Consider the following 16,590-nt stretch of genomic DNA (forward strand, 5'->3'; position numbering starts at 1 on the left):
AAAGCTAAACACCAGCTAACAACAAAGCTGTGCCCAAGCTAACAAGTCATGCACTGGAAACATACACAGAGCAAACTCAGGAGACCTGTAAAGCTATACCACAGCTAACAACAAAGCTGTGCCCAAGCTAACAAGTCATACACTGGAAACATGCACAGAGCAAACTCAGGGGATTAGTAAGCTAAACACCAGCTAACAACAAAGCTGTGCCCAAGCTAACCAGTCAAGCACTGGAAACATACACAGAGCAAACTCAGGAGACCTGTAAAGCTATACACCAGCTAACAACAAAGCTGTGCCCAAGCTAACAAGTCATACACAGGAAACAAACACAGAGAACTAGCAGAGCTAGACACAGAAGGGTAGGAAACCCATAGAGCAATAAACACAGAAGGGCAGAAACCCTGCAGAGCTAAAAACACAGAAGGGCTGGAAACCCACAAGCGATAAACACAGAAGGGCTGAAAACCCACAGAACAAAAGACAAGGAAAGCAAATGGTGCTAACAGCACACTAACCTCGGGACCTAAGGCACTGCAGAGGAAATCGCAATGCAAAGGCCAGGACTGTAGTCTTCAGGTGACTAATAAAGCCCATCAACACCAGAGCCCAGGTGCAGCAATCACCTTGCAACCAAACAGAGGCTTGACACTCAGAGCAGGCATCCCATAGAAAGTAACAGCGGGAGCCATCTTGGATACTGGCAGAGACGAAGAGGCGGCAGCCATCTTGGAAGAGGCAAAGCCCACACAGGTGAGATTCAGTAGGGCAATCAGCACACAGAGCCAGAGAGAAACTAAGACAGAGACAGACACAGAGACAAGCAGAAGCCAGCACAGCCACTGACTCCCTGAAACAGGGTAAGTATGAGGGTAGTCACGGCCATAGTCGTGACAGCCAGTTCAAATCCCACTGCTGCTCCTTGTGATCTTGGGCAAGTCACTTAACCCTCCATTTCCTCAGGTACAGACCTAGATTGTGAGTCCTCCTGGGACAGAGAAATATCCAGTGTATGTGAATGTAACCCACCTTGAGCTACTACTGAAAAAGGTGTGAGCAAAATCTAAATAAATACATTTGTATGGAGACTATGGAGAAATAGCATGGAAGTAAAAACCAATGAATCAATTTTCCTAAGACTATACAATACAAATCTAGAAGATTGACTTAAGGGGCCCCTATATACTGAATTGGTCAAAATAATCAGAAGTACTCTTCAGCTACTTAAACAGCCATACTTTCATTTCAGAATAGGATGCAGGTGTACTAAGAATTTTCCCTATACTTACTAAATAGAACGAGCCCTTTTGCGTATCTAGCCTTTCATATATAGAAAGAAAGAACAGAAAAATGCAAGATTTTTTTCATGGTCACGTTTTCTGTTTTCTAACATAATATATGAAATAAACATTTCAAAGGCAATGAGCAGGCTTGAAATACAAGGATTGCCCTTTCTTCACTGAATTATGATAACAATAAAAATGTCAAACACAAGATGATTGTGATTATATTTATAGTACAATAGAGGAAGGCTTTAGTGGCATGGTACTCAGCAGGGATCTGAAGCACAAAATGTCTCAACACTTTGCAAAGTCAATTGAAGTTTCACTATGAGGGTCTTTTTCTAAAGGTGGCTAGTATTAAGGACATTTATTTAACCAGCACTAATATCTTATTAGAGTCAAGGCAATAAATCATTGCATGCAAACTAAGACCATTTTGCATTCAATTAAATTAGTCTGCTGTTCAATAAGGCCTTATAGTGCATGTTGACAATCATGCACTATAATTATTATCTATGGAGACAATTTTATAAAGCTTTATCCTAGACCAGTGTTTCCCAAGTCAGTCCTGGAATTCCCTTTGCCAGTCAGGTTTTCAGGATATCCACAATGAATATACATGAACTTGATTTGCATACATTGCCTCCATTATATGCAAAACACTTTCATGCATATTCATTGTGGATATCCTGAAAACCTGACTGGCAAGGGGGTACTCCAGGACCGGACTTGGGGAAACACTGTCCTAGACCAAAGCCTATTTCACATGTGAAAAGGGTTCCTATAAGATTATGTTTGGATATATGTTGTGTTTAGTTTGGTTATAACATTTGCATGTATTCTGGGATTTGAACCACAACAATGTTTTTTTTAGGTCTTTACACTGACTGAGGCTACTACTATATGAAAAAAGATTACATATATAAGTACATAAGTAATGCCACACTGGGAAAAGACCAAGGGTCCATCGAGCCCAGCATCCTGTCCACGACAGCGGTCAATCCAGGCCAAGGGCACCTGGCGAGCTTCCCAAACGTACAAACATTCTATACATGTTATTCCTGGAATTTTGGATATTTCCCAAGTCCATTTAGTAGTGGTTTATGGACTTGTGCTTTAGGAAACCGTCCAACTCCTTTTTAAACTCTGCTAAGCTAACCACCTTCACCACGTTCTCCGGCAATGAATTCCAGAGTTTAATTATATGTTGGGTGAAGAAACATTTTCTCTGATTTGTTTTAAATTTACTACACTGTAGTTTCATCGCATGCCCTCTAGTCCTAGTATTTTTGGAAAGCGTGAACAGACGCTTCACATCCACCTGTTCCACTCCACTCATTATTTTATATACCTCTATCATGTCTCCCCTCAGCCGTCTCTTCTCCAAGCTGAAAAGCCCTAGCCTCCTTAGTCTTTCTTCATAGGGAAGTTGTCCCATCCCCACTATCATTTTAGTCACCCTTCGCTGCACCTTTTCCAATTCTACTATATCTTTCTTGAGATGTGGCAACCAGAACTGAACACAATACTCAAGGTGTGGTCGCACCATGGAGCGATACAACGGCATTATAACAATCTCACACCTGTTTTCCATACCTTTCCTAATAATACCTAACATTCTATTCTTAGATCTGTTTTGCCATTAACTTAGAGTGTGGAGAGTTTCCAGTGTCAGTTCTGCTGTCTTGATGTATGTCTGCTTCATACTATTATTGACTGGAAAAGGTAAAGCAGTAAGCGCTGCTCGGTTCTGTATTTCTGTTCACATTGTCTATTGTAGAAGACAACTCTAGTGAGGCTGAATATGCAGTAGATAAATATGGTTCCCTTGCTCAGTTCTGTATTTCTGTTCATATTTCTTCTGTACAATTGCTGTTTTGAACAGTACTTCACTGTATAGTGAACTATACTGCTCTGCCTTTTTGTGCTCCAGTTGCCTGCTGTACAAGAAGCACAATGATGCCCTATGCAATTTGTTTCTTTTCTTTTTTGTTTTAAATACAGATACCCGATGTCTGTTCTTCATGTATAAAGTATGTTTTCCGTGCCTTTTCTAAAGGGTTGCCGTTGTTTTCTGTATCATCTGACTTTTCATTTATCTGACAATGGGTCAGTCTTGTTTAGACTGTACTGAATATCAAATCTGAATAAACTATGCTAAACTAAACTACCATATATACTCAAATATAAGCCCATCCAAAATATAAGCCGAGGTACCTCCTCTCCCTACCAAAAAACAGGGAATGATTGACTTGAATATATGCCAAGGATAGAAATTTAGGAGATTGTGGGGTGTGTTTTCAAATCACTTAGACTTACAAAATTCCATAGGTTACTTTCCTGCTTATAATCGAATGAGAAAAACGCCCAAGTTCCGACCTAAATCGGGAGATGGACGTTTATCTCACAAAAACGAATAACGCGGTATAATCGAAAGCCAAAGTTGGACGTTTTCAACTGCACTCCATCGCGGAAGCGTACAAAATTGATGGGGGCGTGTTGGAGGTGTGGTGAAGGCGGGACTGGGGCATGGTTATCACCCGAACAGAGATGGGCGCCTTTCGCCGATAATGGAAAAAAAGTATGCGTTTGTAGCTAGAATGAAGGGCACTTTTCCTGGACCCTGTTTTTTCACGAATAAGGCCCCAAAAAGTGCCCTAAATGACCAGATTACCCCCAGAGGGAATCGGGGATGACCTCCCCTGACTCCCCCAGTGGTCACTAACCCCCTCCCACCACAAAAAAATGATGTTTCACAACTTTTTATTTTCACCCTCAAATGTCATACCCACCTCCCTGGCAGCAGTATGCAGGTCCCTGGAGCAATTGTTAGGGGGTGCAGTGGACTTCAGGCAGGTGGACCCAGGCCCATCCCCCCCCTACCTGTTACAATTGTGCTGCTTAATGCTTAGTCGTCCAACCCCCCAAAACCCACTGTACCCACATGTAGGTGCCCCCCTTCACCCCTTAGGGCTATAGTAATGATGTAGACTTGTGGGCAGTGGGTTTTGAGGGGGATTTGGGGGGCTCAACACACAAGGGAAGGGTGCTATGCACCTGAGAGCTCTTTTACCTTTTTTTTTGTTTTTGTAAAAGTGCCCCCTAGGGTGCCCAGTTGGTGTCCTGGCATGTGAGGGGGACCAGTGCACTACGAATTCTGGCCCCTCCTACGAACAAATGCCTTGGATTTATTCATTTTTGAGCTGGGCGCTTTCATTTTCCATTATCGCTGAAAAACAAAAACGCCCAGCTCACAAATTGTCGAATAAAATATGGACGTCTATTTTTTTCAAAAATATGGTTCGGTCCGCCCCTTCACGGACCCATTCTCGGAGATAAACGCCCATGGAGATAGGCGTTTTCGTTTGATTATGCCCCTCCAGGGGGCTCATTTTCAAAAAAAGTCTAAAAAGTGGCATAAAACAGCATTTGGATGTTTTTCTCACAAAACGTCCTCATCAGTATTTTCAAAACCCATTTTTCAGACATTTTTCTATGCTGTTCGTCTGCAGTGTGTCCAAATCTCAAGGGGGCATGCTAAGGGTGGGATTTGGGTGTTCCTAAGTCTTAGTTATTTTTCAGCTATAATAGAACAAAACTAAACCAAAACCAAATGAATAAGGCACAAAAAGGTGGCCTAAATGACCAGATGAGCACTGGAGGGAATCAGGGATGACCCCCCACCCAATATGGCCCAGTGGTCACTGACCCACTCCCACCCCCCCCCCCACCCCCCAAAAATGTGAATAAAAATATGACTTACCAACCTATAATTTTATAGCCAGGTCTGTTACTGCAGCATGCAGGTCCCTGGAGTAGTGTAGTGGTCAGTGCAGTGCACTATTGAGTGGTGGACTCGAGTCCCTATCTCCCTCTACCTGTCACACTTGTGGTAGAAACTGTGACCCCTCCCCAAATCACTAAAACCCTACTGTACCCGCATATATGTGCCCCCTTCACCCATAAGGGCTATTGTAGTGGTGTACAGTGGAGGGGCAGTAGGTTTTGGGTGGGATTTGAAGGGCTCAGGGGACACGATAAGGGAACAAAGGTGAGATGTGTACCTAGGATCATTTTTATGAGGTGCACAGAAGTGCCCCTTAGTGCACCCCATTGCTATCCTGGGATGTCTGGGGGATCAATCTGCTAAAAATGCTGGCTCAACCTACATCCCAATGGCTTGATTGTCTACATTTTGCACTTATTCATTTTTTTTTTTTTCAAAAATGGACCAAAAAACAAGATGTCCAAAGCACGAAACCTTGTTCAAAACAGTATTTTTGAAAAAAAAAAAAGACATTTTTCTTTTTCAGAAATGACCTTCTTTCCTGTTCGGATTTTGGATGTTTTGCACAATTGGACTTAGACGTCATATCGAAAATGCCCCATCCACGTTACATTGTAAATACGCCTCTGTGACACTGTGGAGTTTCTTAGTGCATATGCTTTCCCCTAGACATCTGTTTTTCTCATTCCTGGAATATCAGGCCCTCATGACCCACTGCTTGATGTCAGTATTATGACAATATGAAAGTAGAATTTCCCTATAATTTGTATTTCAATATTTTATTACTTTTGTTTATAATAGGATAACAAAAGAACTGTAGGAAATAATTGGCCACATAGTTAGTACCATGACATTTAACCAGTAGAAAGTGAATCCCTGTGCAGAGAGCAGAATCATGCTGGAAAACAGACCATCTTTTGTTTGTATAGGCTGCCTTGCCCAGTGGGACTTCATAGCAGACTAACCAGGACAGAGGAGGATAAGCAGAAAAATGAACCAAAACTTTCAAAGTAGGACATTTTCATAGAGAAGTGAGTGCAGGAACTAGAATCAAGTGAAGGTCTCAGCATGGATAAAGACAATTGACCAAGATCTGTCAATTAGCAGACTGGAGAATTGGGAATATATATCTCCCAGGCACGACTTGTTGCACAGACCATTTTTCCTCCATTTTAACTACTATTATGAATTTTAAAGAATCAATTTTCTTTATTAGTGATTTTGTATATTTTATATATGTGCATGTTATATGCTTATTACATCTTTTTAAGGGCTGTAGGTGCACAGAACTATATCATTTGGATCCCGCATACTTTGCATGTTCTATGACATGTAGACTATAAATGTTATGTATATTTACATAATTTTATGCTTATTTTTATCTCTATACCCCTGAAGCAGCCCCTGTGTGGGTGAAACGTGGACCACATCAGACATTCCTCCAAATTCTATATATGGCCAAACTGCATGCACAACTTAATTGAGTAACAAACCAATCAGCACTGATAATTGGTACTTAAACAATTAATGGCACTAATTGGCTTTAATTAGAATTTACGTATACAAGTTTCTAGGCGTATTCTATAACATGGTGTGCATAAATTCTAATATGTGCAGTCAAAATGTTAGTGGCCATGGACATGGAATGGGCAGGTTGTTGGCATTTCAAAAAACTATATGTACTATTGTGGAATACTCCCAATCTATGACTAACTTAAGTGCAGGTATTTAGGCCTGGTTTTAGGTAACTTAAATGGGAGCACCTAAATTTTAGTCTGAAGTAGGGTGTGTGAGTATATTCTATAAACTACGCCTAACTTTAGGTGTAGTTTACAGCCCCTTTAACAAAGCAGCGGTAAGCCCAATGCAGGCTTACTGCTCACTAAAATGAAAATACCATTGGGTTACCACAGCAGCCCGGCGGTAGTTCTCATCCCCAGCGCACCGTCATATCTGGCACTACAAAAATATATTTATTTTTGTAGCGCTAGTGTGTACTCGGTGCTAATCGAGCAGTTCCACACGCTGCCCAGTTACCACTGTGTTAGCACGGGAACCCTTACTACCACCTCAATGGCCATTTCCAGAAAAAAAGCTCTATCTTTTACCTGCTACAGTAAAAGGGGGCCTCAGCACTTGTTAAAAACATGTGTCGATGCCCTTTTGCTGCAGCTTGCAATAATGGAACAAAATAAAAACGTCTAGGGACAAAATTGAGCATTAAAACATCTAGCAAATGGCCCTTTTCGAAACAATAACTTGGACATTTTTGTGGTTTGAAAATGTCTATGTTCGCTACTGGATTTTTGGACTTCCAAAATCGGATTTAGACGTCATATCAAAAATGCCACTCCAAAAGTCTGTCAAACCCAGTATCCTGTTTCCAACAGTGGCCATTCTGGGTCACAGATAACTGGCAGGATCCCAAAGTAGCAAGATTCCATGTTGCTTACCCCAGAAACAAGCACTGACTTTTCCTAAGTCTTACGTTAATAACATTGTATGGACTGAAGGAATAGGTGTAATGCTCTGCTCACTGGCTGCACATTAAAGCAGAGAGTTTAGAAAGGAAAGTATACATGCATTTCCCCTGTCTAAAATCACTTCTTTTTAGACATATTCCACTTCTGCAACCAGTTCTAAAATCACCTCCCTATTCTTTTTGCCTAGTGGACCAAATGTAAAATTTCAATCTATGTAATCAGTTCATCTTGACCTGTGCTGGAGAAGATTGACCCTGTCATATTGAAAGTCTCTCTTTGCAGGTCTTTTCACAAGCATGTTAGTACAGCCAATTTTATAAAATCAGAAAGCACTGTGGATATATTCTGTTTAGGAAACCAATTTCTTTTTAGATGAAAGGATTAACTGATTCACATTTATTTTCAGCTTTAATGGATTCATCTTTGGCAGTGAAAAAGATTACAACAATCTGTTAGTTTCTGGTTATTGCTAGTTTATCATTGGTTATCCTGTTGAAATATCACAGTGTCAAGAATGTTCCTGATGCTTTTACTGGGGGTTGTTTAAAATTTCCAGGTGGAATTAGAAAAATTAATTCTAAATCATGACATATTACAAATATAAAATCCTCCTCAGAAGAAAAAGGTCATGTATCCATTTCCTTCATTGTTCTAGGGAACTCAGACTTTAAGTAAAAAAAAAATCTTTTTTTTAATAAATAATTTGCCACTGTAATATGAAAAACAACAAAATAGCTCTGGAAATTCATATTAGGTCCTATTATCTAGTTTATCTGACAAGGAGACAGCTAATTTGTTCAATTTTGATGCTCACTATAACATGTATTGCGCCTCACTTCAGAATAAATCAATGGAAGAAGCAACATTCAATTCTTCATTTTTATTTATATAGCTTCCTCTGGTTTTGCAGTTGATATTCTCATTAGGAGTATGTACAAAAATGCAACATCATAATTGGCTTGTAGAGAGTAGCACCAATATATATAGGGCAAAATGAGCTATGAAATCTATTAAAAAAATAAACAATTACATTTCTAAACTCTAATTTGCTACATAGTAACATAGTAGTTGACGGCAAAAAAAGACCTGCACGGTCCATCCAGTCTACCCAACAAGATAAACTTATATGTGCTACTTTTTGTGTATACCTTACCTTGATTTGCACCTGCCATTGTCAGGGCACAGACCGTATAAGTCTGCCCAGCACTAGCCCCGCCTCCCCCCACCAGCTCTGCCACCCAATCTCGGCTAAGCTTCTGAGGATCCCTTCCTTCTGAACGGTATTCCTTTATGTTTATCCCACGCATGTTTGAATGTCATTAATGTCATGAAAGTCATTAATCCAAGAAAATGTAAAACTCAGAAATAACTATCACAAAAAGATCTATCTTTCTACATCTACACACATATAGGGTTCCTTTTACTAAGCTGCGGTAAAAGGGGGGCCTGCTCTAGTGTCAGCTCGTGTTTTTCATGTGTGCTGAAGCCCCCCTCTTATCACAGCTGGTAAAATGCTGTCTTTTTTTCATGGAAAAGAAACGGCCACGTGGTAAGTGAACCACGTGCCATTTCAGGGAGGAGCACTTACCGCCACCCATCGAGGTGGCGGTAAGGGCTCCCTCGCTAACCTGGCGATTACCGCCGGGTAAGCCCCAGTGCTACAAAAATAGAAATTATTTGTAGTGCCGGAGATGGTGCTGTGGGAGTGTGGTAGTCCTGGATTGGCACACGTCAAGCCTGTTGCCACACACCAACCCTATAGAGCCCCATAGGTAGCAATTCTGTAAGTGGGCACCTCCTTTTGGGTGCACTGGTGCAGCGCAAGGAGCCCCTATAACAGCAGCTGGACATCCAGATACCATTACAGAATACTAGTGTAAGTTGGCATTGTGTGGCTAAATGTACGTGTATGCAGTTATACCAGCTATAATAAGAGTGGATGTTTAAATGCAGCAATGGTATGCATAACTTGTAGTAGTCTGTAAGTTACATGCATTAGGGGGCAGATTCTATATATGGCATCTGGGAAATCTGCATGGAAATGATTTTCGCCTAAACATATTTTATAAACTCTAAGAGCCGTATGTAGAATATGCTTAGTTGATATTCCAGTGCCTAAAATTACATGTATCCATCTACACCAACAAAAATGTGGCATAATTCCCTGTGCATAGATAGCTCCTTTGAGCAGGGACCGTCCTTCTTTGTTAATTTGTATAGCGCTGCGTAACCCTAGTAGCACTCTAGAAATGTTAAGTAGTAGTAGTAGCATAGATGTATGCAGACTGAGCCATATTCTATAACAATGCAAGTAAATTTGGGAATGCCCATGAAACGCTCATTTCCCAGCCTATAACCATGCCCTTTTTTTGGATATGCACATTAGGATTTAGGTGCAGCAAGTTATTGCATATGCTTAGGGCCAGATTCTATATATGGCGCCTAAAAAATCAGCATGGAATTAAGTGTATTCTATAAGATTTAGGCACGGTGTACAGAATACGCTTCAATACCGTAGCGTCTAAATCAACACACATCTTTTTACACTTATAAAAACATGGTGTAAATCCATGCGCATAGATTTAGGCACACTTGCCCGTATTCTGTAATTACACATGGAAATTTTGAAACGCCCATAAATACTCCCCTTTTAAGCTACGTGCATTTATTTTGAACTAGGGTTTGCGATTTCCACACATAAATTGTAATTCTCAATTAATGCTCATTATTGCTTGTTAAGTGCTGTTAAAAACACTGATTACCTTGTTATCCCAATTAAGTTACGTGCATATCTCTACGCAGAATCTAGGTGCCATATTTAGAATCTGGGGGTTAGCGTCATGTGTGATGCCCGGGGGGGGGGGGGGGGGGGGGGAGGGGGGGAGACTGTGGATGTGTGTGCTTGGTATCCAGTATCCACCCATGATGCCTATATACTCCAAAACTCAGGAATCTACAATCTTACCACAGGTTTGACCGAGGGGAGATCACTGGCAGCTGGCTCCTAGATAAGCAGTACAGGGATTTCTAACCACATACTCACTCCCCCCTCTTAATGTCACTCCCTCCCTCAAGATGCCCCACACCCATGATCCAAACTCTGTAAAGTTCTTATACAGCAAATTCACACTCATATCTGTGATTCTTGTTCCCCCCTCCCCCCCAGCAAATCTGACTCATGACTCCCATTGTCCACCCTCAAAATGAGGCAGAGGAGCAATACAGTAAGAGCCATAAGAACACCTGGAACATCATTGAGCAGACCTTTGGCCAGCTCAAAAATAGATTTAGATGTCTTGACTGTTCAGGAAGGGGGCTCCTCTACAACCCAGAAAAGGTTGCCAAGATCTCCATGCCCTGCTTCATGCTGCACAACTTGGCAAAGAAGACATTCCCTGCCAGAGGACACACAGTAGCAGTAGCAGCCACTTCCAGTCCAAGAGGATGATGACCCCTGCCCCCTCCCACAGAGCTGACCAGAAACCATACCAGCTGGGGGTTCATGCCAAACACTCATGAAGAGAAATTTCCAGTAAAGTTAAGTGCATTATTTATTTGGGCTCAGCATATCATTTACATCCACCACCACTACCTCATCCCCTCCCCCTCCTCCTACATACCCCGCCCTCTCCCACTGCCCCTATACAATATCCCTTCTCCCCAGCACACACCCCCACCCCCACACCCCTCCTCCCCCCACATACCCTCCCCCACAAACACCACCACAACATGGAAATTAGGTGCCTCACGCCCTACCTCATTCTCCCCCTCCCCATCCATTCTGGGGACCACCTCTACCTTTCCCTCTAGTTGCTGGGGATGGCTCTGGGTTTGCAGAAGTGACCACAGTGTCAGAGGTCTCCCCTGTGGTGCTCCCTCTATCCTTAGAGTCGTCATTACGTACAACTGTCTCTGCTGCTCCATGGAAATCTGGCCACCGGGTTGGCCCGGTGGCTGAACTGCTGTTGGACCCAGCACCCAGAAATGCAGTGTGTGCTGCCCCTGAGGGACCTGGCCTCAAGGTTGACCCACTGGCCTGGGATCATGTGAGTCTCATCTGTGCCTGCTTGGATGATGGTTGATTGTCTGCAGTTGAGGCAGTTGCAGTGAAGTTCAGCTATGTGGTGTGGGCACTGGTGCCACGTTGTTAGTGTGGAGAATGGTGCAGGTGAAATGGTGGCCTTACCTATTCCACTGGGAGGGTCAGGCACCTGTTGGGAGGACATTGTGCTGGACAAGGCCTCAGTGTAATCATGCAGATCTTATGTCCAATATCCCAGCTCTCCTGCTGCAGTCATCTTGGGCTCAGAGCCTCTGCTGCTGATGTTGCACATCATTCAGCAGCTGTAGCTTTTGGCACTGGTAGTCAGCTAGCTGCACATTTTGGGCCAGGAGTTTGGTGGCCAGTCACACAATCGGCCACCTGTGGTGAGGGGTTCCCCTGTGGGCCAGCTGTGGCTCCCCATATTGCTCCTCAGCTTCTACAGAGGCATCTGGCAAATCCAGATGGAGGGATGTCGACCAATAACTGCTCCTGCTCTTCCTTCCCTGCAGGTAGCTACTGGCTGGTGTCCTCTGTGTCCTGTTTAGCTGCCATGGTGCCCTCATGTGACCCCTCTGCTGGCACCTACTAACCCTCCTCCTGCTGAGGTACCTGCACTGGCTGCTGGTTCCAGCTTCTCCTGCAGAGTCAGAGTCCTCACCTGCAGAGGAAAGTAGAAGAAATGTGTCCGTTACACTAGCTAACCTGTCAGTCTATTGCACCCTTCTGAACAGATCCCACTATGTGCACTCGTATACCACAAGTGATGAGGACTGTCATTTTCATGCCACCACACAATATATGCTTCCACATCCCACACTGCAGGAGACAAGGGATAAGGTGCACTGTGGACCTCAGAAGCTAGGATGCCAGACAGCCACACACCAGTTGGTAAAGGGAAATGGAACTTGAAATACCGCCTTTCTGAGGTTTTTGCAACTACATTCAAAGTGGTTTACATATATTCAGGTACTTATTTTGTACCAGGAGCAATGGAGGGTTAAATGATTTGCCCAGAGTCACAAGGAACTGCAGTGGGAATCAAACTCAGTTCCCCAGGATCAAAGTCCACTGCACTAACCACTAGGCTACACCTAGGATAGTGGGAATTCTCTGGAGGGCACAGTGAGAGGGCCACAGATACCTGGAAAGCAGGAATAGCCACTGGTTGATGACCAGCTGAGGTGGAAGGGGGGGGGGGAGAAGAAGGCACCTAAAAATGACAGACAAGCAGGCCTTAAACCAGTGATCTGAGTGCTCCCAGACCTAGGCACTAGCCAATACTCTGTGCTGAATTGTAAGGATATGGTCCCTGATAACCACCCTTTCTGCTTATAGTCTGGTGTGCCTTCTTACCCCCCACCTATCTGATAACCTCTAGTATAAATGGGTTTCCTATCACCCTCCAACACTGTCCAAGCTTGATGGAGAGGGGGTTAAATAGTGAGAGTAGCCAACATAGTCCTTACAAAATAGAGCAGTACAATTTCTCTGTAGGGTAAAGTGGAGGTCCCAGTTAGATTTCAGATACAGTTTAAGATTCTTACTTGACTTTTAAGGCCATCCATGATGGTATCCTGAATTATTTATCTGCTCTTACTATACCCTATGCTCCCCTTCAGGTCTTGCAGTCTCCTAATGACCACAGATTAGTCCTGCCTGGCCCTTCACGGGCACACTGGGATTCCACCTGTAATAATGTTTTTTTTCTTTTTGGCACATGGTTTGTAGAATAATTTACCTTTAGAAATTTGACAGGAATGATCTTATACACTAAAGGCCCTATTTACTAAGGTGCACTAGTGTTTTTAGTGCATGCTAAAATTAGCACACACTAAACGCTAGAGACACTATTTATTCCTATAGGTGTCTCTAGAATTTAGCACATGCTAATTTTAGTGTGTGCTAGAAACGCTAGTATGCCTATAGCACTGCTTAGTAAACAGGGCCCTTAGTCTAAATTAAAGACACATTTATTTACAGAAGATTTTATGTTATGGGGGTGACACTGGATGGGAAGGGATGAGTGGCATTGGCATATTTTATTTTATTTATTTGTTGTTTTTATGTTGGATGAATGGTCTCTATAATGATTTTTGTTTCCTATATTTAATTGGATTTTCTTTTTCTGTTATATTTTTATTTATTTGTTAGATTGTAAATTGCCTAGATTTGGTTGTGTCCTAGACTGGCGATTCAATACATTCTGAAATAAACAAACATAAAATGGATTGCTGTAGGACCCCATATGTAAAAGGATGAAAATCTGACAATGTAATCCCATAGGACTGCCTATGACTTCTTGCCAAAAAAATTATTGAACTAGTCAAAAACAGTGCATTGAATAGCTAGTGTATGTTTCTGTGTGTCCTTGTGTTATAAGAGGGCTATGCAATCTTTAACCAGCTGCTCCTGCTTTTTGTTTTGTTTTCCTGTCTGTGTCTGCCTTTTAAAATCTGGGCCAAGGTGTTGCACTGGGAAAGGCTTTTCAAGTGGAACAGTTGCCATCATTCAGCAGGCTCTGCTTTCCCTTAAAAGCACACAATTGGCATTTTGAAAGGGACTGTTCATTAAAATTACTGATTCAATGTTTCTGCTTTTCAAATTCTGCAAGATAATCCCATTTTCTTCCTGTTTGCCAAATTCAGTGCATTTTCATCTCTTCCTTAGAGTTCTTCCCACAGGCAGACACAAATCCCTTTTTCATAATTCTTTCTAGCATGCCATATGGTGGAAAGCATAAAAGAAGTTTATTTTTTCTGTTAAGGACAATATTTCCCAATGGAATGAACCTCAATTCTAAGGGGGTCTTTTGCTAAAGATTAGCTCAAGTTATCTGCAGCAGCGTCCATAGGAATAAAAGACCCCCTAAATCAAGGTATGTTGGAGATTATCTCAATTTATTAAGGAGCCCTTTTATTTTACTAAGATATGCTAAATGGGGCCATGCACTATGATTAGTGCATGGGTTTCCCCAGGTGCTGAGGCCAATTTTTGCTGGCCACATTTCCATTTTTATCTATTAATGGCCAGGTGCTAATTTCCAAATTAGCACGTGACAATTAGCGCCAGAGCTCTTACTGACACCTACTTAGTAGGCAGAAAGGGCTCATTCGCTAACCATGTGCTAATTAGTAAGCATGCAGCAATGCAGCTGTGCTGATTGCTGGGCACACCAACCCCCCCCCCCCCCCCAACATGCCCCCATGCTAAAAAATACAGAGTATTATTTAGGGCCGGGGAAGAAGGAGCAGATGCCTGAACTACCACACGATGTCTAAGTGTGCCCCATGGTAGTGCATTTGGTACGCAGGAAGCATGTGGTAGTACTTTTCCGCCTCTTAGTAAAAGGAGCCCTAAATTTGGTAATAGTGCTCATCTTACCACTTGCTTTTCTACCAGAGAACCTTCTTTTTGGTAGGTCAGTGGTCTTTGTCATAAAGAGTATGAGGACAGATTTAAAGATCTCAAAATATATACTTTGGAAGAAAGGCAGGAGAGGGGAGATATGATAGAGACATTTAAATACAGGAGAGGGGAGATATGATAGAGACATTTAAATACAAGGCATTAATGTACAGGAAGCAAGTCTCTTTGAATTGAATGGAAGCTCTGGAATGAGGGTGCATAGGATGAAGGTGAAAGGAGATAGACTTAGAAGTAACCTGAAAAAATACTTCTTCACGGAAAGGGTCGTAAATTCATGGAATGGCCTACCGGTGAAGTGGTGGAGACAAAAACAGTATCTGAATTCAAGAGAGCTTAGGACAAGTATATAGGATCTCTAAGGCAGTGATAGGGAGAGTAGTGGGCATGGATGGGTAGACTGGATAGGCCATATGGTCTTTATCTGCCTATATTTTTCTCTGTTTCTATGTTATCTATGTTTCCATTTGTTAGCGCACATTGGTTTGTTAGTGTGCCTACAAATTTTTATTGTGCACTAAATCAATTTAACAGGCATTAGTCTACAAATTAATGTGTTAAGTTGATTAGCATACATTATGAAGTTTCAACGTGCAATAAAATTGTGTGAAACGAAAATTGGAAACTGGGATAAAAGGCCAAATAAATTGAAATGAACTAAATTGCTTTTTTCCCTATTCATACAACTAGATCCTGGAGTTCAATTTCAAGTTTAATCAATGCTAGATATACCACCCAATCAGGGCGGTATATCTAGCATTATTCTGAACAATTTATATAATTAAAATTCAAATGTGGGAGAAAATGAAAGGAAATTATACCATGAATGGGAAAGGAGAGAAGAGGTACAGTCCAAGCAGTTGATGATGCTCCCAGCTACTCCACCAGGGGGTGGGCAAATACAGGGGTGTCTGGTACTGACTAATTATATTGTATTATATGCTATAGGTATCCTGAAATAGAAATGTATTTAGGCCTTCCTTGAACTATTGCAATATGATAGTCACAATTCTATTAAGGGCGCCTATCCACATGGGGGCGCAAATAATCTGGCACATGTGAAAGTGCATAAAGATTAGTATGATTGTTCCCCTTAGAACCTGTACGTCTAGCCCCGTCTTTAGCCGTTTTCAAGTCCAAACTCAAAACCCACCTCTTTACCACTGCTTTTGACTCCTAACTCACTTACCCTTTATCCTCACCTCTTTATTCCCTTACCCTTAATTGTCTTGTCTGTTTACCTGTCTTAGTTAGATTGTAAGCTCTTTGAGCAGAGACTGTCTTCTGTGTATGGTGTACAGCGCTGCGTATGCCTTGTAGCGCTATAGAAATGATAAGTAGATAGATAGATAGATAGATAGGCAAGTCTTGGGAGGGCTACAAACCTCTGGCATAATATATCAGTGAGATGACTGTTCAGCAGAAGCTGTATACATTGAGGGGCAAAATCGAAAGGGACATCCAAGTTTTCATGAGGACATCCTCGCAGAACGTCCCCAACCAGGGGCGGGGAAACCCGTATTTTCGAAACAAGATGGACGTCCATCTTTTGTTTTGATAATACGGTCA

Source organism: Microcaecilia unicolor, chromosome 3, assembly GCF_901765095.1.
Source record: "Microcaecilia unicolor chromosome 3, aMicUni1.1, whole genome shotgun sequence".
NCBI lineage: Eukaryota > Metazoa > Chordata > Amphibia > Gymnophiona > Siphonopidae > Microcaecilia > Microcaecilia unicolor.